The 24,656-nt window shown below is 38.3% G+C and overlaps 1 protein-coding gene across 3 annotated transcripts in view; it reads right to left on the bottom strand.

The window, feature by feature from the left end:
- The window catches only part of LOC127685016 (ubiquitin-conjugating enzyme E2 pex4-like), a 144,137-nt gene that overhangs the window by 103,231 nt on the left and 16,250 nt on the right, over nucleotides 1–24,656 (bottom strand). The window lies entirely within an intron of this gene.

The raw sequence follows: 24,656 nt of genomic DNA on the forward strand, positions 1-24,656 counted from the left end.
GCAGAGCCTGGGTGTCTTAGCCTTTGTAATTTGAGGCATCCCACGGGGAGGTTGGGGGTGACTAATTTAATATGATTGCTTTACAACCAAGGAAACTGAGGCTGAACACAAAATGAGTTGGTAACAGAACCAGGACCATTTTCTAGGCTTGGGTCTACCATATTGCTTTGACAGCAGAGTTTAAAGCAGTGGCCATATATTGAAAACTCATGGTATACCAGAGTTTCTCCTACTCACCTGACAAAACCAAATATTAAACTTTCAAGAAACTTCCCAGGCAAATTGTATTTAAACTGAGAACTTAAAATAGGTAAGATTGGAAGTCATCAACAGTTGGACAGATTCTAGCTCTTTGCATATAGCCCCATGAGCCAGACAATGAACTTTTCCAAGCACAAGCCCTGGTAGATACTCTGACTCGTGGCTAACTCCAGCACTGGGCATTCTATATACGGTACATAGAAAAAACAGTGTTTCCATGCCCTGCTTTCCAGAGATTGAAAAGCCAAGCCATATCCTAAGAGTTAAGGAAGAAAGCAAATATGTCCATTGGCTAAGATCACTCACTCTATAAGGCATAGTGACAAGTTACATAAAGATGGAATTGGTCAAAAATCCAGCAACTAGAATTCTTACCTTAATCATTATAGACATTTATTGCATTCAGTGTTTACCTGCTGTATGCCAGATACTGTGAAAAGGATCAAAATTCCCCTACATACATTCCATTTTTCTTTTCATAAGCCTTATTATAAAAATGCAAATAAATAAAAACACGACATACCAGACCCAAAGCCTATGTAAGGTAATGAACTTATGTTCTGTTAGAACTGCAACTCAAAGTAGAATCTAGGATTTTTCATATTAAATTTTACTCTTTAAGTATTGAATATATTTTATGTATTCCTCTAATAAAAAAAAGCCCAAACTCTATGACAACATTTCAATCAGAAAAAACTACTCTGTTCCCTTAACTTATCAATGACCTGAAATCAATCACCACATCATTCCCTTGTGCTTAGCTTTTCTTCATGTCACAGGGTATCCACAAGTACATTTGTCAACATCTACACATACGTTAGTGACTTGATTCTGCATGAGAGAAAAGATGTGATTCATTTGTTTTTGAGGTCATGTGACCTTGCTTAATAATGTAGATTCTAAGTCCTATATATATTCTAATTTCTCTATTATATATATGTATATAATCTATATCAGTGTGTGTGTGTGTGTGTATTAGAGTAGATTAGTATCCATCCACTTGACCTGAGCCAGCAGGAACAGGGGTCCTTAATGACAAGGTGTTGAGTGAAAGACCAGGGATAACAAATAAAGAAGATGAGAACAACGATGACAAAGGCTATAGTTAGGACCAGGAGCTCTTCTATAAGCCTATGATGCAGTCCAAGCAAGTTTACTAAGAAGTACAGTATTTGAGATACTATTTGTAGCCAAAGTCTGATCATGTTGACAGAGAGAACAAGAGATACCTCATATGTATGTGTGTGTGTGTGTGTGTGTGTGTGTGTGTGTATGTGTATGATTCCCATTTGTATCAAATACATTTCATTTTGTTTTTCATAAGCCCCATGAGGTAGGTACTAATGAGGTAGGTACTAATATCAATGTGTCTCCCTTATCAATGAGGAAACTAGCAGGATGAAATCACTTGGCCAAATCTTGTTGAGGTGAAAATTTAAGACTGAGTGGGTCTACTTTCAAAGCATGTACTCACCTCAACTGGCTGTGTTGTTTCATTTTTACCATTTCCTTGAAAATTGTCAAATACTATCTTGATTCCTTAAGAAGTAAAAGTATTTGTCAATTGTTTTTCAATCTGAACACCACTTAACATGAATCTCTTTAGGGCTTGGGGAAATTATTTCCCAGAAGAGTTTAAACCAAAAGAAATCTGGGAATACACCATTTTTAAAATTTCAATAATCTACCAAGTTTATCCTTTTTGTAGTCAGCTTGTTTTATGTACAATAATTACATATTGTACAACTAACATGTACATTTTCGTGCTTTTAGAATTTGTTTTAATTTATTATGATATTTCTATGGAATATTATGTAGCTGTTAAAAAGAAAGAGAAAAATGTCTATAAACATAGTGCCAACGCTCTGCTGTATTTAATTTGCGAAATTATTTTGAGGTAGAAAAAAATTAGGCCACAAATACAAATACTGATACTTAAAATTTTCTGTAAACAAGTTTTTGAGTTATCCTACATGATCTTTTTAAAATCATCTCCAAGCAAATTTCTTGGATCTCCAAGAAAGTTATCCTACATGATCTTTTTAAAATCATCTCCAAGCAAATTTCTTGGATCTCCAAGAAAATCACAAAAGGTGCAGAAAATCCTCACTGTCTGTGGCATTACTGTCTAAAGTATAAAATAAAAAGAGAGTACAAAGGAGAGAAGAGCCCAATACTGTGGCCTGGACACACAGATGACCAAACAGAGTTACAGGGTTTATAGGTCCAAATAAGCTAAGCAACTTCGTTTCTTCTCTGGAGGAGGCTGGAAACAGTGCCCATGTCTTCAGAGTTATACCATTTTAAACAAAGTCCCCTCACTTCCTGACTTCCGGGTTAGTCAGGCAGGCATGTACAAACCCTAAGTGGAAAGAGAAGGTGTAAATACTTGCTCTCTTAAAGTCCCCAAATCAGTGCAAGTGTTGCTAGCTGCAGTGTGAATGCAGCAGAAATAATTTGGTCCTGAGAGGACTTGTGACAGCACTCTAAACAGGAAGGCATCATGAGGAAGTACACAGGAGCACTGCACCTTGGACAGAGAGATGCAATGAATTAATAAGAGGTGAGATTATATAGGTCAACTGCACAGGCCTTGAGACTGGAGAACCATGCTCTTCAACCAGTCAATGCAAGCTTTGTGGTTTTCTAGGAACAATGGGCAGTGAATATAAGAAGAGAGAGAGAGAGAGAGATCGAAACAGTAAGTATTCGGTTGGCAGGGGTTGGGGTGAGGGTTGTATGTCCACATTCCCACAGAATACAAGGTACAAGAACAAAAGAGCTTGCTGTTTTTCTGTATGCTACAAGTATATAAACACTTGGAAATACAGTATATTTAAACAGAAAAGGGAAAGCCCATGACATGGTAGCACCTGAGGCCCCTCCACCTGCAATTAGATGAAATAAATTAGCAATTTACAAGTACTTCCATTTTAAAAAGATCATGTAGGATAACTCAAAAACTTGTTTACAGAAAATTTTAAGTATCAGTATTTGTATTTGTGGCCCAATTTTTTTCTACCTCAAAATAATTTCGCAAATTAAATATAGCAGAGCATTGGCACTATGTTTATAGACATTTTCTACCTTATAATCCCAACTGGAAGCTCACCCCAAAACAACAGCACCTATGGCTTTGCTATAAACTACAGAGACACTACGCCCAGTGTTTACATCTCTATAGGGGATCACCTGTCCATGCTCTTTAGGAAGGAGCCTCTTTCCAGAACTCGCAGTAAACTACTAAACCAGGAGGCCAGTGTATATGCTCTCTCGCACAAGCACTTAAATCTTTGTGATTTTCCACACTCAAGAGCCTTCCTCTCAGGCCCCAAACTCAGTGTGTGTGAATCAGACCTTTGTAACTGTTCTCATATAACTGTTCCCTGCCCATTTCAGAGTTTTGTTAACAAACAATTAAACCTCCTACTCGTCTGGGCTTAAAAGCAAATTCAAGTGTTTAACTTCTATAGCCTTACCACATTTGGCAAACTGCCCAGTATTCAAAGGTATTTAAGAAATTTGGATGAAGGAATGAACACTAGATGAGGAGAGGGGCTAAGCCCAGGGTGTGCTTATCCAGGCTGCTCCCTCAACAGCACTGGAAGCCTTTGCTGACTGAGCACCTTGCCTTGTTTTGTTTGTTCCCTCAGCTCCTCAGCCTGTCAGAGCATTCATCATTAGCCAGTAAAGACTCACTTGTAAGATGAGGCATCTTCATTACTGAATTTTGTCGTTTCTTTTAAAGGTTCTAGTTAGAATCATATTTTAAAGGTTTTCAGATCAAAACAAAAGGAAAATAAAATAAAGAACTGACAAAGTCCAAGCTAAGGCCAGATTCATGAAGACGTGCTTCTAAATGTCCTTTCCTAAATATTTAACCAACTGTAGGTAAACTGCCTAGGGTACCATGAACACTTGATGCTGGCTGAGACAATGTAAAAGAAAGTCCTCCATCTTCCTCCATGATCTCTTCAACATGACATTCTAAATGCTTTTAAGGAAAGCAAGTGCTACCTCTAAGAAACCACAAATTAAAACCTTCAAGAAGAGCCTCTCTCCTGGCTGGGGATATATCTCAGAAGAAAGTGCTTGCTCAGAATACATACATACAAACATACATACATACATACATACCCTCTCTATATGCCCAAAGAAGTGCAGCCTCTGTTCCCTCTCATAACACTTCTTTATCCCTTATACTATGGATTCATCAATTACTCTTAGTCACAACTCATAAAAAGATGTAAATGTTTTTCTGGTATATAAGCTCCTTCATGGTATATTTTCCTAAGCAAATTGTTTTGTACATATTTTCAATTATTATTAAAAATGTTTGCCAGTGTGGGTGGATATGGATTGTACCTCGAACATGCATGATCAGCCCTCTACCACTAAGCTGTCTAACGTTATTCTCCTTTTAATATGATAGTGTAAAGATTCTACTTAACATACAGAATTCCCATCTGAAGGCAAAAATCAACTGCCGTGCAATGTTTTTAAGAACACTTTTAAAAATTATGCCTTAAAAAAGAAATGAATATGACAAGGACATATGCTCCACTATGTTCATAGCAGTCTTATTTATTATAGCCAGAAGCTGGAAAGAACCCAGATGTCCTTCAACAGGAGAATGGATACAGAAAATGTGGTATATTTACACAATGGAATACTACTCAGCTATTAAAAACAATGACTTCATGAAATTCTTAGGCAAATGGATGAAACTAGAAAATATCATCTTGAGTGAGGTAACCCAATCACAAAAGAACACACATGGTATGTACTCACTGATATGTGGATATTAACCCAAAAGCTTGGAACACCCAGGAAACAATTCACAGACCACATGAAGCTCAAGAAGAAGGAAGACCAAAGTGTGAGTTCTTTGATCCTTTTTAGAAGGGGGAACAAAATACTCAGAAAATACTGAGAAAAGGTATGGAGCAAAGACTGAAGGAAAGGTCATCCAGAAACTGCCCCACCTGGGGATTCATCCCATATACAGTCACTATTGTGGATGCCAAGAAGTATATGCTGACAGGAGCCTGATATAGTTTTCTCCTGAGAGGCTCTGTCAGAGCCTGAGAAATAGAGGCGGATGCTTGCAGGCAACCATTGGACTGAGCACGGGGTCCCCAATGGAGGAGCTAGAGAAAGGACTGAAGCAGTTGAAGAGGTTTGCAACTCCATAGAAAGAACAACAATATCAACCAACCAGAGCTCCCAGGGTCTAAACCACCAACCAAAGAGTATACATGGAGGGACCCAAGGCTCCAGTCACATATGTAGCAGAGGATGGCCTTTGTGAGGCATCAATGGAAGAAGAGGCCTTGGTTCTATGAAGGCTCGATGCCCCAGTGTAGGGGAATTTGAGGGCAGGGAGGCAGAAGTGTGTGTGTGTGTGTGTGTGTGTGTGTGTGTGTGTGTGGCATACACTCAAACAATCAGGAGCGGGTGAAATTTTCTGGATTTTCTAGCTGGGGGGAGGGAATTGGGAAGATTGAAATGTAAATAAATAAAATATCCAATAAAAATTATATGAGAACAAACAAACAAAAAAAAGAAACGAATTTAGAAGTCATAGTTCCCCTGCTACCTGTAGTCCAAATGAAGCTGTGTGACAAAGGGTTACCTTCAGGTGGGAAGCTGTTTGGGATGCCTTTGTTTCTTTCTTGAATTCATTCTGATTTACTAGTGCCCAGCATGATAAAGAAATATACACCAGTAGAATAAATGTTGAGTCTGGAATACTTTTAATGTTTTCACTTCCCTCTTGAACCAAAACCTCCATCTTTAAGTATAATTAATTGGTGACTGAAACTTTAAGGAACATTAAGAGAGTCATTACCATATCAAAACATTTGAACAATGCCATCAGTGTGTTTTCGGGCCAGCCAATTAATCAAAAGAGGTTTCATGAGGTTGTACATAAAACTTAGTGTTTTAATCTTAGAACTAAAATTCTCATGCACTCTTGGAAATCAAGTATTTAGATTGTATTTAGATTCTGATTCTGTGCTGACAACAACAAAAGACATGGTGTTAAGTAAACGCAGCCTTAAAAAGAAAAAAAAATAAAACACAACTTGGCGTTTGTATATAACAAAGTAACAGAAAAAGTGTGAGTTGCCCAATGAACCAAAACACAATGCAGCCTTCATGGCTACAGCCAGTGAGCTCTGAGCAAAGGAAGGGGATTCCACAACCTCCTAAAAATGCTCTCAGTTAGATCCTGGATGAGCACTTTAGTAGTGATTAAAACTTATGATACTGCAGAGAGCCTTATGTCAAGATGTTTCCACGTTCCTTAATGTCGTGTGAACATCCCAGGTCAAATACAACATGACACTAATAGTCTGAAAGAAAAGAGGATAAGCCAGAAACTATTTTAACAGACTTAACAGGGTCCTCTTTGCAGTGGTTGTGGGAGAGACATGGCAGAGGCTGAACATTAACAATGTGATTAAAATCAAAAAGATTTTAAAGTATATTTTTTTAAATCCTGAAATGCATGTCCTGGTAAATTTCTATATAAATTTGATTTACAAATTCTACCGAAAGAGTGACACAGCTGGCAGAATAAATAACTACAATAAATCATTATTAAATAACTGTAAATCTTTGTAATGACATAATGCCTAACATAAAAAAAAAAAGTATGCAGCAATGAACCTTCAGTAGAAGAAAAGTACTCTTCACACAGGAAAGCAAATTACAAAACTTACCATGCCCATATCACAATATGATTCAATGACTAAACAGGGAAATACAATTCACATAAATTGTACTGAAGCCTACAGCAGAGCTGAGCTTACTATCCTATCAAAACAGTGTATGGCAAGGGGTAACACGCTCCGGCGGCTCCCACTGACGATCACACGCACAGCAGCTAAGTCTTACAGGTACAGCTGCATCCAATATTTTGTTAGACAATAAAAACATATTCCAGGTATCAATCAACAAGCGCTGTTTGTCCTTTCTCCCGAAGTTTCATAAATATTCTGTAGCAATAATTTATCAGCCTGCCACACTCTCTTCCCTCCATACGCAGCTCCACCCTACTTCAAAATAAACTTTTTCAAAAGACGTAGAGTTACATTCTTTTTGATGCAGAGCAGATGGGTAGCTACAGTAGTAACACATTACTTTAGATACCGCTTCAGGTAAATCACTCCAAACATCTCTGCATTATTGAGCTCTCTGAAGCTTTTCTTTGTCAATGTTCAGAGGCTTGGTACCCTGTGGCAACCAACAGGGTTCATGGCTCTAGCCAGCAAGATGAACTCCAGCAGATGACAGGCCTCAGAGTTCCTGCTCTCAACCTATGATTGCGGTCTCTGCCTCTCAGGAAGGGTAAATTATTAACCAACAATTTCATGGGAGAACTGTCTAAGACAAACCCATTAAAACTGTGAGACCACCAAATATTTCACACCATCAGTTGGTAAAGTCTCTGTCCAGGTCACCATTGCTTTCTCTTGATTGTATTTATACTTCAGTTCCCCAACACTAGTCTTCATAAAATGGAAAGGGATTCCTGAAGGCTACCTCTTCCTACTTTTCTATTTGTCAGACCCGGTCAGCAAAAGCATTTCTTCATAGGAAGCCAACCCCCTGCTTCTTTGAATCCTTTTAGATTTACCAGAACAGGAGGCTGATTTAAGCAGGTGGCTCCAGGACAAAAGATACACAAACTGATCTATGTAATACAGTAGATGGCAGACAGTCCTAATTTTAAACTAGATCAAAAACATTTTGCAAATGAGAATTTTTCCCACCTATATGTCCTTTTTCAATTTGTTGCAGCAACTAAGATAGTCATGAAGTGAGTCTACTCTAGACACACACCTGGAGCTCCAACTCGGTATTTCTTCCCAATAAGACACTTCCCTCTTCACCGTCACTTCTGAGCCACACAAAACCATTCTCTGTGCATCCCCCACTCTCCTGGGAGAGAAAAGCATCTGTGCTATGGTTGCAAATCCAACACATTCCAGATCAAATAAATAAGCCAGTAAACGGATACCTAACTGTGCCGGGGGGATAAACATCTACAAGTTATGTGTGGAAACAAATGAAAATATTTCCAAATAAGCAAAAGTTCAAAGGAGGGCAGCAAGACAGAAGGAACGAGAGGATTCCAGGTCTCAAGGGAGGCGCAGGAGCAGGAGAACAGTCAGCACACCCAAGAGACTCAGAGAAGGTACAACTCTGTGAGTAGCATAGGCCAAGGGGAGGAACCCCTAAGCACACACACTACTGCGGAAGGCACAGATCTGGATTACAAGTGTTGGCAACCTAAATGTTCTACCACAGTGTTCAGGAAAAGCACTAAAAGATAAAAATAATAGCCACTGCTAGGACTATGCCTCCTGGATCAACCACTTAAGAATGATTTACTTGTGTTAAATCTATGATTACACAGCAGAAGAAATGACCCCCTTTCTCCTCTCACTTTCTGTGCCCCTACATACCAGCCTATCCAGCTACCAACATCCAGTTGAGGGCCACAAAGCCCTATCATCAGCCTACATAGGAATGGCCCCCAAAGACTCTGTGTTTAAATGATTGGGCCATAGGGAGTTATTGGCACTATTATGGAGCGTGGCTTTGTTCAGAGTAGGTGTGGCCTTGTTGAAGGAAGTGTGTTACTGAGTAGTAGGCTTTGAGGTCTCCTGTGCTCTAGCTATGTCGGGCATGACACACAGTCTCCTGCTGCCTGCCTTGGGATCAAAATGTAGACCTCTCAGCTCCTTCTCCAGCACCATTCCTGCCTGGCCTGCAATCTGCTGTGTTAGCCACCATGACCATAATGGACTAAACCTCTGAAACTGTAATCCAGCCTCAATTAAATATTTTCTGTTAGAAAAGTTGTCATGGCATCTCTTCATAGCATTAAAACCCTAATGAGACAATCGATTTCTACACAACAGATGAATTTTCTAGTGTAAATCCATCTCCAAGGCTCTGTGCAACAGCAACTTCAAACCTGACTTCTCAACTCTGCCCACCTTAGCAAGTGATGTCATCCACCACTGAACTCGGAAATGACTTTTTCCTTTTATACACACCACTCTCTCCTTCCTCAATTTTGTAAAACAAGTGTTTCCTTGGAGACATAGTGTATCTGAGTCTTTTCTCTAACTTTTGGAACAGAGGTAAATCTCTCTAAGGATTGAACCCAGTCTCTAGATTTACAGTATAATGATAACACCAGTATAGAGATGGTAAGATTTGTTACTTAGCAAATCAACTCAACATATGTATAAATGATTGTCTTGGATCCAAATATCCTCATGGAGATTTAAGAGAGACTATCCCAAAGGGGAAACACTTTATCAATTTTAATTTTATTATTTTCACCTACTTTTCCCTAACTTTTCAGCGGTTTTGAGCTACCTTACAAGTGCATACCTTTCAATACCTACTCAGTAATGTGTGTCCTTTCTTGATGAGAATGTGTTTGTTGTTTTTGTAGCTGGCAGAATGATTGCATTTCCCAGAAGCCTTGTTGTTCTTGTAATACTTTTCTTATGCAATCAATCTCTAGAGCCTTCCAGTATCTCTACCTTCACTTACTCTCTAGTCCACTAGCTACATCCCAACAAGCATGCACTTTCACAGTTAAAATAACCCCCTGCCTCAGCTTTGTGGATTTGCATTTTCTCCTTTTGAACTGATTTTTGAATTAAAGCTGAGTCTCCCAAGTCCTCTAAAAGGAACATGATTTTCAACCTCTGCCAACCTTCCCAGTTTTGATCACCTGACTCCTCTCCCAGTGACCAGTGTTTCTACCAGTCATCTCACATAGATCTCATAGAATATCTATGAAGGTGTTCTGAATTCATTCCATTCGAGTACCAAAATGAGCTGTTATCAGTCTCAATGTAAGCAAGTCTTATAAATTATCACCTATTTAGTGTTATACCAAAATAGCTTATATCTTTATAATATTTAAATTTTGATATTTGATAAATATTTAACAAATTAAAAACACAATTAAACCCTGTCCTCTTTCTTGTTCTTTTCCTAGGTTCTTTGTTGTATTTGTCACTAAATACAACAGTGGTAAAGCTCTTTGGACCTATATCCCCAGTATTAGCGGAAAGAGACTAAATAAATACTTCTGAGTTTATCCTTCAATAGCTGGGCAGAACAGGGACAGAAACTGCTTAAAGCTCATTTTATCTTTATGTACTTACCTACTAGATATTTATTCTAATCTTAGATCTCCTGCCGTAGTAGAGTATCTTGAATCCTGTCATTTTGCAGGCTTCCTGCATTAGGTTTGATTACTAAACAGGAAGCCATTTTCATAAAGATTCCAATGCCTTACCACCCCTGCTTTCTGAAGAGCACTATGTGAAAACAGATAAACTCAGGCCCTGCAGTTTGAGTCCAGTAAGTCCTTATACAATTTCTTGATAATTGTTGAGCATGACAAAATTAGAAATGCCCTCATGTGTCAAAAGGGTGGAGATGGTGCTTCTGTATGACAAAACCAGTTATGTTTGTGTATGTCTTCAAACTCATTTGTCAAAACTACATTCGTGGACAATATCAATGCAACTGTCAATGAAATCCTGCTCTTCTTAGCAATCATCACATGTTGGTTATATATTTGACACCATGACACTATTAAAATGATTTTTTCTTTGTCTTGATACTAGGGATAAACATGGACCTCAAATACGCTAGGCAAGTACGTTATCACTGAGATACATCCCTGGCCCAGCAACCTCTGATTAAAAGATAAAACCTATCTATGAAGATGTTCTTAATTCATTCAGTTCATTGGAGTACCAAAATGGGCTGTTACCAGTCCTCATGTAAGGAAGTCTTATAAATTACCACACATTTTTTTACTATACCAAATAGCTTTTATTCCTTTATCGTATTTAAACTTAATAAATATTTAACAAATTTAAAACACAGTAGGGTACATACATGGTCACCATAACAAGTTAACAAAATTCCAATGTCTTTAAACAAGAGAAACTTACATTCTGTTGGGCAGGTCTCACTGAGCCAATCTCAAAGTGTAGCATCTTCAAGAGGTGCTAATAGACAATCTGCTTCCCAGTCCTTTCCAGGTTCAATAGGCTGTCTGGATTACTTGGCTTGTGCCCCCTTGTTCTATCTTCACAGGCAGGATGCTATATCTGACCATTCTTCCTTCCAGTATTATAGCTTTCTCCCTCACCATAGCTAGAAAAACTTCATAACTCTTAACTACCCATGCAATTAAATTAGGTCTACATAAATTACCCCGGAGTACCTCCCTTATCTCATAGTCCTTAACCTTAATCACATCTCTAACATCCCTAAGGTTAAGATTTGCAGGCTCTTTTATTGTCAATGTATGTGGTGTGCATGTCTATATGAAAGTGTTCGTGTGTGTCTGTTGGTATGAAAGGTTGATGTTGGATGCTTGGTCACCTATTTCTGCAGGGTCTCTCAACTGAACCCAGAGCTCACTGGTTCACTTAGTCTAGATTATGAGCTTATTCTAGGCATCACTTGTCTCTGCTTCCCAAGCACCGAAATGACATGTGGACTGTTATCAAGTAGTCCTGACATTTATCTAGGTACAGGGGATCTATACTCATGACCTCATGCTTGAATACCAAGTACTTTTACTGCACACAGCAGCATGTGCTGGGTGCAATTTGCAGGTTCTTAATATTTGCACACAATGAGGGGCTATTGTGCTGTTGACCAAACAATCTATGTAAAATTTTCAAGTCAACATCCTCACAGTGAGAATTTACAGTATTCCTAACTATTATGGTGTGGTGTATCCACCTTGTCACAACAATTAAAAGCTTCAAATAATCAATTAATTTTATTTATAGTCACACATATATACACTTAAAAAATACCTAAAAATATATTTATCTTTCACTTGGATGGGTAAAATATTCTGTGATCAGTTTGTTTGTGTTCCACACAGTGATTCCTGAGCAGATTTGTTTTCATTTTAAAGTCATAAATTCTAGGAAACTAATTCATCTAAACTTCGTTATCATACCTAACTGCATAGTAACAATTTTCAGATTACACCAGAAAGCAGCATAGAGAAACAGTGTGCCAATTACACATTACTACTCCAACAATAGGCTATAGCTTCACACTTCAACATTATGAAGTATGATTTCAGCACTGGAACGTTAGACGTTACACAAATTGTACTTAATATTTTTGCTTTGTTATAAAAAGTTGGGTTTTTTTTTTTTTAACCACAAAGAAGGCTTTACCTAAAGCCTGTTTAATCAGGGACACAAACTTACTAAGTCAATGGCATCTGAAAGGACTTTAATAGAAAGGTATTTTATTAAGGCTCATAGGACAAAAACCAATCAACCAACGAACCAACCAACCAAACAAGCCCTACAAAGTTGATTTTCTTTAATTTGTTTTTACCAAGACATTTTACCCTCCTCCAGTTGGAATGTAAGTTTCCTCACTAGCATCAGTGTGAATGAATGTTAATATTACCCACACAACACAGTGTCAACATGCATCCTCAAGGTGCGTTTTCTACCAGGCCATTTATTTACAATCCAGTCTTATTGTTTGCATATTTTAAATCTGTGTAGGCATGCCACTGTAACACTGAAGGCTACAAGTAACATAAATTTAAAATACTTCAATTTTTAGAATCAGAAACTCATGAGTTAGGTATATTAAATTTAATTTGTAATATGAGTGTATTATTTTTTTATTCGATATGTTTTTTAATTTACATTTCAAATGATTTTCCCTTTTCTGGCCCCCCATTCCCTGAAAGTCCCATAAGCCCTTTTCCCTCCCCCTATTTTTCCATCCACCCCTTCCCACTTCCCTGTTCTGGTTTTGCCCTATACTGCTACACTGAGTCTTTCCAGAACCAGGCCACTCCTCCATTCTTCTTGTACATCACTTGATGTGTGGATAATGTTTTGGGTATTCCAATTTTCTAGGCTAATATCCACTTATTAGTGAGTGCATACTATGATTAATCTTTTGAGACTGGGTTACCTCACTTAGTATGATGTTCTCCAGCTCCATCCATTTGTCTAAGAATTTCATGAAGGACTCCATTGTATATATATACCACATTTTTTGCATCCATTCTTCCGTTGAGGGATACCTGGGTTCTTTCCAGGTTCTGGATATTATAAATAGGTCTGCTATGAACATAGTGGACCACGTATCCTTATTACCTGCTGGGGAATCCTCTGGGTATATGCCCAGGAGTGGTATAGCAGGATCTTCTGGAAATGACCTGCCCAGTTTTCTGAGGAACTGCCAGACTGACTTCCAGAGTGGTTGTACCAATTTGCAACCCCACCAGCAGTGAAAGAGTGTTCCTCTTTCTCTACATCCTTGCCAACACCTGCTGTCTCCTGAATTTTTAATCTTAGCCATTCTGACTGGTGTAAGGTGAAATCTCGGGGTTGTTTTGATTTGCATTTCCCTAATGACTAATGAAGTTGAGCATTTTTTAAGATGCTTCTCAGCCATCTGAAGTTCTTTGGGTGAAAATTCTTTGTTTAGCTCTGTACCTCATTTTTAATAGGGTTATTTGGCTTTCTGTGGTCTAACTTCTTGAGTTCTTTGTATATATTGGATATTTGCCCTCTATCTGATGTAGAGTTGGTGAAGATCTTTTCCCAATTTGTTGGTGGCCTATTTGTCCTTTTGATGGTGTCCTTTGCCTTACAGAAACTTTGTGATTATATGAGGTTCCGTTTGTCAATTCTTGATCTTAGAGCATACACTATTGGTGTTCTGTTCAGGAACTTTCCCCCTGTACCAATGTCCTCAAGGGTCTTCCCTAGTTTCTTTTCTATTAGCTTCAGTGTCTGGCTTTATGTGGAGGTCCTTGATCCATTTGGAGTTGAGCTTAGTACAAGGAGATAAGGATGGATCAATTCGCATTCTTCTGCATGCTGACCTCCAGTTGAACCAGCACCATTTGTTGAAAAGGCTATCTTTTTTCCATTGGATGTTTCCAGCTCCTTTGTCGAGGATCAAATGGCCATAGGTGTGTGGGTTCATTTCTGGATCTTCAATCCTATTCCACTGATCTGCCTGCCTGTCACTGTACCAATACCATGTAGTTTTTAACACTATTGCTCTGTAGTACTGCTTGAGGTCAGGCATACTGATTCCCCCAGAATTTCTTTTGTTGTTGAGAATAGTTTTAGCTATCCTGGGTTTTTGTTATTCTAGATGAATTTGAGAATTGTCTTTTAACTCTATGAAGGACTGAGTTGGGATTTTGATGGGTATTGCGTTGAATCTGTATATTGCTTTTGGCAAAATCGCCATTTTAACTATTATTAATCTTGCTAATCCATGAGCATGGGAGATTTTTTCATTTTCTGAGATCTTCTTCTATTTCCTTCTTCACAGTCTTGAAGTTCTTGTCATACAGATCTTTCACTTGTTTGGTCAGTCATAGCAAGGTACTTTATACTCTTTGTGGCTATTGTGAAGGGTGTCATTTCCCTAATTTATTTCTCAGCCTGCTTATCCTTTGAGTAGAGGAAGGCCACTGATTTGCTTGAGTTGATTTTATAACCGGCCACTTTGCAGAAGTTGTCTGTCAGCTGTAGGAGTTCTCTAGTAGAGTTTTTTGGGTCACTTATGTAGACTATCATATCATCTGCAAATAGTGATAGTTTGACTTCTTCCTTTCCAATTTGTTTCCCTTTGACCTCCTTATGTTGTCTAATTGCCTAAGCTAGTACCTCAAGTACAATATTAAAAATATAAGGAGAGAGGGGGCAGCCTTGTCTAATCCCTAATTTTAGTGGGATTGCTTCAAGTTTCTCTCCATTTAGTCTGATGTTGGCTACTGGTTTGCTGTATATTGCTTTTACTATGTTTAGGTATGGGCCTTGAATTCCTGTTCTTTCCAAGACTTTAAGCATGAAAGGATACTGAATTTTATCAAATTCTTTTTCAGCATCCAATGAAATGATGATGTGGTTTATTTTTATATCATGAAAAATATAAGCCACTTCTATTGGGGGAAGAAATGACATGAAAGTTACCTAAAATGACATCTTAGCAAGCTACCAAGTATTCAGCTTCCTTTAATGGCTCTCAGAACATATACTCAGTATTAGGGGGAATATAAGTAACTAAAGTGTTTAATATTATCTGCACCCACATGCTGAGTCTAAAACATGAATCTTCAAAATACCACGGTTTATGGTCTTTCAAAGCTGAACCTTAGCAGATTAAATTTTATTCCTTGGGATTATTTCCATTTAAATGGTATTGGGAAAAGGGCAGTGAACAGAAAGAGTAACAAACTCTAAGGAAGCTTTGGACCCTGAGGGCAGCAGGGAAGTTGAGAAATTAGGGGACCCCTCACTATCTACTCCTAGCTCCTCCATTCCCATAGCCCCAGCAGTCGTTGCTCCTGTTCATTCCCCTACCTACTTAAAAAACCATCCAGGCATACCACACAGGGAATGAAGGAAATATAGCACTGTCCATGAGGTCATGAATGGATTCTCAAAGAGACATGAAGTAGCTCAGAGGAGAATATGACCTTGGAAACCACACAAACTGTGTTTGAAATGTAACAAGAAATGAAGCTGCTCCCATGGAATTTGGGGAGCAGATGGCAACAGGGAAGAACAAGATGGGTGCTGCTGAAACTCTTCATAAATAAATAAATAAATAAATTCAGGTAACACTGAAGAAAAAGCTTGCCTGACTCTGATCAATACCAAATCATCACACATGAGTGTGATGTATATATACATATATGTATACACACACACACACACACACACACACACACACACACACACACATATATATATATATATATATATATATATATAATTCTTTAGATGTAGAGGCAGCAAAGGCAGTTTGAAACTTAAGAGATTATTCTTTATTCTGAAAATGTTTTATCTATAATATCCATATTCCACTTACTTTTATAATTTCATGTAACTATATCATTCCAGCAAAATGCATTATTAATTATGTAATGTGATCTGATTTTTTCCATAAAAAATTAATTCTATAGAATTCAGCTAGCCTGGAAGTTTTCTTTTATTTAAGTTAGGAGTTTAAAAAACAAACAAATAAATCTACCAAAATTTAAAAGCAGCATATCTGTCAAAACTTTGGGATTCTAATTATTCAATAACTAGTATAAAACCCAAATAATAAATGATAGGCTAGTGTGACTTTACTAGTCCTTATCTATTTCGGGCTTGTAAATTCTTTAGTGTTTGTAATCAAATATAGATGGTTTGTGACATCCATATGACATCCATGTTTTACTGGACAAAAAGCATTTCAAAGACAGAGAGACGGGAGGGGAGGGGAGAGGAGGGGAGGGGAGAGAAGGGGAGGGGAGGGGAGAGGAAGGGAGGTGAGGAGAGGAGAGCCAGGTGTGCCTTTAATCCAGTAGAGGCAGGTATAACTCTGTGAGTTTGAGGCCAGCCTAGTCTACATAGTGAATTCCTGCACATTCAGGGCTATGTAGAGTCCCAGTTCAGACTATGATGCTCAGTTATCTTAATTACAAGATTATTAACTATAAGGACTATGTGCATTAACTATAAAGACTCTTATTTGAGAAGTTAGTGCTTTGTAGTTGGCAAATGGTATAAGCCACCAAATCAAAAGTGTTTGAGATGGATCAGTTTAGAAATGGAGCAAACATTATTTCAGTAGTCAGAGTATCAACGAGTAAGAAGGCAGACAAAGCACCGGCAGAGCCACATTCTTCAGTTTCAGAGAGCAGAGATAAAGGAAGGCCAGGTTAGCTTCTTTCAGAACAGTGACATCTGTGAGATCAAAAGAACCAGGACACGAACTCTCTGTTCTGGGTAGACCTCCATCTTCCACTTTTTCATAGACATCAAGTTGGTGCCACCCAAGGCCATATGGAAATCTATCACCTTCTGGGACAGTATATGAGGTGTGAGGAAGGAAATATTCAAGACAAAACGCCAGAAGGGGCTGATCTACGAAATACAATCAGCTTGTACAAAATGCCTTTGAACACTTTCCAAAGACAGAGATCTTTACCCATCAACTCCAAATATTTTGCTCTTTGCTAGAAAAACAGTACTTTAAAAAAAAGGGGGGGGGCAGGGTGGAGGGTGGGTGGGTGATTACTCGAAAGCACTTTAGAACTCCTGATCATTCATTTCATGGACAGGAGACGAACAATGGAGCAAGGCCTTCAAACTGATTCCATTTTAGGAAGCCCGAAGCTCTCAGGGATCCTAAGAAAGTTACCTCGGTCTCCTTGCTTTCTACATTCATTTTTGTGTTTTTGCCTTTGTTACAATTTTTGCATTCTCCAAATTAATGGAGGTAAGGGAAAACAGCCTAAGCACAAGAGAAAAGAGGGAAAAACCTGACCTCTGAAGCTAATGCTTCATGCCCGCAGAACATATTCCGAGACTTGACTATTTAGGATTAATAAGTGCCCCCCCCCCCGTATATGGCACTGTAATAAAGTAACAATAATGATAACAATAACGAAGGCGCCTTGATTCTAGTGCCTTACACCTTACTTAAAGTGCTTTAATGATTCTAATGGATTGAAGCATCCCTGTGAGATCAAAGGCAGATATTATCATTTCCAGTCTACATAAGAGAAAACCAAGGAAGAAAGGTTAAGTGACTTGACCAGGCCTCACTCATCAATACAACGATGTTCTGACAACGGTTAAGGGGCTACAAGCACTGTGCTGTCTACAGAGCTGCTCAGACCAACCTGGACACCAACAAAACATCTCTCCAGCTGGGAGTGGTACTGGCTTCTGAGAATTTAAAAGAAAATCCACTTAAACTTCTTTCCAGTGAAAACAAAAAATTCACTAAAATGTCAGCCACAAACCAACTTTTGTACAACAACCTCCTTTCTCTCCACAGTTAAGATCTATAGACGCCGCCACAAATCACCTTGGTTTAAAAATCTCATTTTGATGTAAAGTTCAAAAATAAACAAAACTTGAAATATAGGGGACAGAACAGAGAATCCAGTCTTATATTCTTCTGCCTACTAGTTAATGGGAGAAAGTCGCAGAGCCTCTTACTTCCAAATGATAAAAATCTAACCTTCCTCCATGCTTTTACATCTGTTAAGCATGAACACAACACACCCAGCAAAAGAATGTTCAAGTACCAAGTCACAAAAAGCAGCAAGATCTTTGTTGGATCTTTGTGTGGTTTTGGTATCAGTGTAATTGTGGCTTCGTAGAAGGAATTGGGTAGTGTTCCTTCTGTTTCTATCTTGTGGAATAGTTTGAAGATTATTGGTGTTAACTCTTCTTTGGAGGTCTGATAGAATTCTGCACTGAAACCATCTGGTCCTGTGCTTTTTTTGGTTGGAAGACTTTCTATGACTCCTTCTATTTCTTTAGGCATTATGGGACTGTTTAGATGGTCTAGTTGGTCCTGATTTAATTTTGGTATTTGGTATCAAGAAGTTAGACTCCAGAAAACTGAACAACCCTATTAAAAAATGGGGTACAGAGTTAAACAAAGAATTCTCACCTGAAGAACTTCGGATGGCTGAGAAGCATCTTAAAAAATGCTCAACATCATTAGTCATTAGGGAAATGCAAATCAAAACAACCCTGAGATTTCACCTTACACCAGTCAGAATGGCTAAGATTAAAAATTCAGGAGACAGCAGGTGTTGGAGAGGGTGTGGAGAAAGAGGAACACTCCTCCACTGTTGGTGGGATTGCAAATTGGTACAACCACTCTGGAAAGCAGTCTGGCGGTTCCTCTGAAAACTGGGCACCTCACTTCCAGAAGATCCTGCTATACCACTCCTAGGCATATACCCAGAGGATTCCCCACCATGTAATAAGGATACATGCTCTACTATGTTCATAGCAGCCCTATTTATAATTGCCAGATGCTGGAAAGAACCCAGGTATCCCTCAACAGAAGAGTGGATGCAAAAAATGTGGTATATCTACACAATGGTGTACTATTCAGCCATTAGAAACAATGAATTCATGAAATTCTTAGGCAAATGGATGGAGCTAGAGAACATCATGCTAAGTGAGGTAACCCAGACTCAAAAGGTGAATTATGGTATGCACTCACTAATAAGTGGATATTAACCTAGAAAACTGGAATACCCAAAACATAATCCACACACCAAATGAGGTACAAGAAGAAAGGAGGAGTGGCCCCTTGTTCTGGAAAGACTCAGTGAAGCAGTATTCTACAAAACCAGAATGGGGAAGTGGGAAGGGGTGGGTGGGAGGACAGGGGAAGAGAAAGGGGCTTATGGGACTTTCGGGGAGTGGGGGGCTAGAAAAGGGGAAATCATTTGAAATGTAAATAAATTATATCGAATAAAAAAAATTTAAAAAAAAAAGAAAACAAAAAGGTCAAAAAAAAAAAAAAAAAAAAAAAGCAGCAAGATCATCTTTAGGCAAGGCCCGGCATCAGCAAACAGAAAAGTAAGAAAGTAAGACATCTATTGGTCTTATTAATATTTGTATCTGTCATGTCCTTTTTTGGTAAACACTAACTCCTCCCCACTAAGAAAGGAACAAATAATCTAACCCTAACATGAAGTCTCTTTACCACTCATTTACTTGAGCTATCAAATATATGATTAGAATTAAAATCACAACTGGAATTGGTTCCTAATAAAAGTTACCCTTGCTCTCTTTCCCACCCACACAAAAGTAATTCTGTTTAGAAACCCTTTGGGTTTTTTTGGCACTACCCCATTCTTGGGGTGTGTAGCTCAGTCACTGCCAGTAATTGCTTCCATATAATACTGTGTTTTCAAACATGTTTGCACACTTCTGATGATGCATAACATTTATATTGCATTTAAAACTCCAGACAGGCACACAGATTTATTTTGTGTTAAAAAAAACAGCCTATCGAAATGTACCAAAGTGAACACCGGAGAAATATTCAATTCTAAATATTTAGCCTTAGGAAGGTTCTGAAAATTAATCAGAAATATAAACACCCATTTAGGAAGTAACTCGACCTAAAAATCTGTGACAGAAGATATGAATATATATCCTGCCATAGACACAAATTACTATTGCTCAGATCTGCACACCATAAATAGGCTGGTTAATCATTATTTTACTTAAGGTAATTTCATTGTCCCCTTTATAGTTACTAGTAAAACTAGTAACCGCAGCTCATATTTCATTCCTCAAAAAGTACAAATAAAATCTTTTACCTACTTCAACACAGAAATATACTTCTTAACAGGTTATTATCCTACATATAATACGTCTAATAGTAAACAACAAATTCTGTTTCTAAACAACAAACATAGTGACATAGTTTTTAAGATTCTGTATAACTTCAATTTGAATCTTTTAGGTTTGCAAAAGTCTACACGGTAAAGTCTTAGTGGTCAACCTATAGTTGTCCTGGGAGGGATGGAATATTTGGTAGGTGGTCCCCAGTGGGAGAATGTAGGCTCCCTGATGCTGTGTCCTTTGAAGGGACACTGGAATCTCAGTTTCTTCCTAACTCTCTACACTTCCATGAGGTGAACAGAGCTTTTCTACTATACCACACATACCGGGCTACTACAGAACCACAGCAACAGAGCCAAGTGACCAGGAACAGAAACCATGAGCCCAAATAAACCCTTCTTCTAACATGACTAACTCTGATGTTTGCTATAGTAGCAGGACACTGACCAAGAATATCTAAATTCGCTAACTACATTGCTCTCCATGGTCCAGCGATTTCATAGTTGGGTTGATTCTGCCTTCTCAGATAAGCACATGTCTATGGAAGAACATAAAATCCCTCCCCATCCAAAAGGATGGGAGCAAACATAAGAGAGGAGGTGAGGAACTAAGAGGAGATGAGGAGGTAAACAGGAAGAAGGGCTGTGGGAACTGAGCAAAGGGGAAATAGTAAGGAAGACAGAGGAGGGGGAAACAAAGGGGAAGAGAGGGAGGGAGCTGGGCCTGTCCCAGGAAGCACAGGATTCATCATCTCTGCCATCTGAGTCTTGGTAAGTAACACATCCAATCCCAGCTCTTGATCTAAGGAAAGGTAATGACTTCTGTACATAAAGAAGGAACAAAAGCAGCTAAGGGTTCATTTTATATTATTCAAGATCTATCATGCATACATTCTATGCCACGCTGGTCCAGAGCCTTTGGAGGGATTTCTGCTCCTAATATGGTAAGCACATAATAAACAGACAAACTTTAAGGAAAAATCCAAAGTCATCAGAAGTTTTCGAGTGTCATGATATGATTTTATAAATTCAAAATGTGATTAGACTTTGATTCTGAATAAGGGCTCTATCACAGGACCCTAATTTTCTCAAAATATTCAAGCAAAATTTTAGATGTATCCTGGAGCAACACACCCTCATGAAATGAATACAACCTAAATTCTTTGATCCAGAAGTTACAATGGCATTAATATTACTAAACCTATTATTAAATTATTTAATTGTTAATCAATGTCTAGAATGCACAAATTAAGCTAAGCCTTCCAAAAAGAATCCTTGACTTATATGACACTAAAGCTAAGGGCTCAGGTATTTAAATGCAATGGTGCAGAATTACCACCTGGCCCTCCACAGCCAAACTCTAAAACCCCCAAAGTCTTCTAGTCAAAGGAACAGCTTTTCCCTCATGGACTATGATCATTCAGAGATGAACTTTAATTAAATCCAGGCAATGAAACTGTGTATTAAATGTAGTGTGTTAAGTCCAAGCCTTCTTCCTTCCAAATCAGAGCATGCTCACAACTTCCTAATGCTTCCTGTTAGGTCTACATATTAGCAGCGATGTAAATGATATCACTTTTCAACCTTAGCAGTGAATTTCTTCACTTTTTAGGGCTTTCTGTCCCACCTTTAATGTTCTTTTAATGTAGTTTTTCCTGTGTGATATATCATATTTATCTCCATAGCAATCCATCACTATTTCCTTTAATTTAAGCTACACAGAGACTGATTATCCACAACAGCCTTTCCCTCCTGTGCTTCCTCTAACAGTATATTCTTTATATGCAAACACAAATAATGTGCACGACAGCCAGCTGCGTCTTTTTATTCCATCCTCCCGGCTGTCAAACAGAAGTTGTTCAAATCCAAAAGGTCCAAATTGCCACGTCTCTAGTAAGTACAGTGACTACAAGATCTGATAAGGAACTGCACACCGAGCTAAACTTGGATCCGATGAACCAAAAGCATCGAACAACAGTTTCAACTCATTGCTTTGAAATTTCTCTATCACCTCCTTTTCTTTTCTGGGCTCAATCTTCTATTCCACCAGTAAACTTGACATACAGACAATTACCTGTTTTGTAGCTCTGATTTCTATTGCTTTACAGACTAGTTTTGATTTTACTATGTATTTTCTCAATCACATTTTAAATTCCAATTGTGATAAAAAAAAAAAACTTTTACAAAATGCTATTAAAAATGCTCTGAGGAATCTGGGGTATCTGCTCAGCAGTTATGAGCACTGGCTATTCTTCCAGAGAACCTGGGATCAATTCCCAGCATGAACGTGGCAGCCTCCAACCGACTGTATCTCCAGTTCCTACATCTCTGTCTAGACTCTACAGGCACCAGGCATACACAAGGTACATGAACACATATGCAGGCAAAACATCCACACACATAAAAATAAATGACCAAAATGAAAAAAAAAAGCTACTTTGACTATTATTAAATGCCTATATAGAAGGCATTTAAGTGGTGACAGTTCTAATACTATAAACTGCTTAAATATACTAAGAGCATGCCTGCAGAACTAGAATCATGTGGCAATCACTTGATTTCCAAAAAAAAAAAACAAAAACAAACTCTTAAAAGTGTAAGGAATGAAAAGGTTTGTGTCTTGGGTGAAAAAACCCTAGATTTTTAAGTAAGACTTTGTTCCTGAGTCTTCTCCACACCACTAGCCCTTCCTATATTTTATCAATACGATTTTTATTTTAATTTTTGTTATTATTTTATATGTTTGGGTATTCTGTCTGCATATTTATCTGCACCATGTGTGTGAAGTGTCCTCAGAAGCCAGTAGAGGGCATTGGATCCCCTAAATTTAGAAGTTACAGATGGTTGGGAGCTGCCATGCAGGTGCTGCGAATTGATCCCAGCTACTCTGGAAGAGCAGTCATTGTTCTGTCCACTGAGACATCATTACAACCCCTGCTTCTGCTTTTTTTTAAATGCCATATCTTCTAAAACAGGGCCATCATTTGTCTTATTTACTCTTATAAAGAGAAAAGAAATAAGGATAAAAAAGCACAGATAATCTAAACATTATTTCTACATTCCTTTATAGCAATTACTCTCAAAGCATGGTCTCAAGAGGCTGTGTGGCACAGTGGTAGAGTACTTGTTTGCTATGCCATAGCCCCATGTATGGTACTGGAACCAGCAACAGCATCTCATTGAGATGTAAATTCTCAGGCTGTGGCACAGATCTACAAATCAGAGAATGTGAACAGGGCCCAGCACTTTGGAATCAAGCATGATGTGCTAGGAATGAGGTCAAGTTCAATCAGCATGACCAAGTATGAACACAACTGTGGGTTCAAGGCCCAGAACCCCTATGAAACTCCATGAGCAGGTGATTCTGACACATGCTAAACTATAAAAACCATGCCCTTAAACTATTCAATGTGATATTAAGTGTGTACTGTTTAAGATATTTAATACTCTTTAAACATTTATTAATTTGCCACAGGCAAATGTAAAAGATACAAAAAGAAAAAAACACTACTCAATTGCTGAAAATATCTTTAATATTATTTAATATCCAAATTTAGAGCAATAGATGATAAACCTTAAAACTGTCTTTCAATTGTACTATATAATGTAAACCACTCAATTATTTTTTTATTTGAATGAAAGAAAGCACTCTACACATAATTAATACAATTAAACACTTAATTTCAAATCTGAGATAATGTGATAGAAAAATAATGGGAACAGTGTAATGAAATTAATCATAGGGGTCTGAGAAGAAGCCACAGCCACTCTGAAGGAAGGACTGCTTAAAGGTAACCGCTAAGCAGGAGCAGCCACGTGTGACAGGTAAAGGTGACAAGGACAGCTTTGCCAAGGTAAACAGAGGTAAAAGAGTGAGAAAACTGGAAACCTGGACCTGAGGAAGAGCAAAATAAAGTGAAAGAATTGGACGTTTGTTCTGCCTTTAAAGTGTAACATCATAAAGACTTGGAGGAATTATGGTCTCTGCAAGCCATGACCTCAGGGTGTACTGAAGCCAGGCAAGGATATTACACAGAATTCCAAGCGTCATGAAAACAATATTCTGAGACAAAGATGCAGACATTGGGAGCTAAGCCCTAAGATAGACAGCTTGGCAGGTAGAAGCGCTTGCTAACCAGTCTGAAATCCACACAGTCAAAGG

The sequence above is a fragment of the Apodemus sylvaticus genome, chromosome 5 (assembly GCF_947179515.1).
Source record: "Apodemus sylvaticus chromosome 5, mApoSyl1.1, whole genome shotgun sequence".
NCBI classification, from domain to species: domain Eukaryota; kingdom Metazoa; phylum Chordata; class Mammalia; order Rodentia; family Muridae; genus Apodemus; species Apodemus sylvaticus.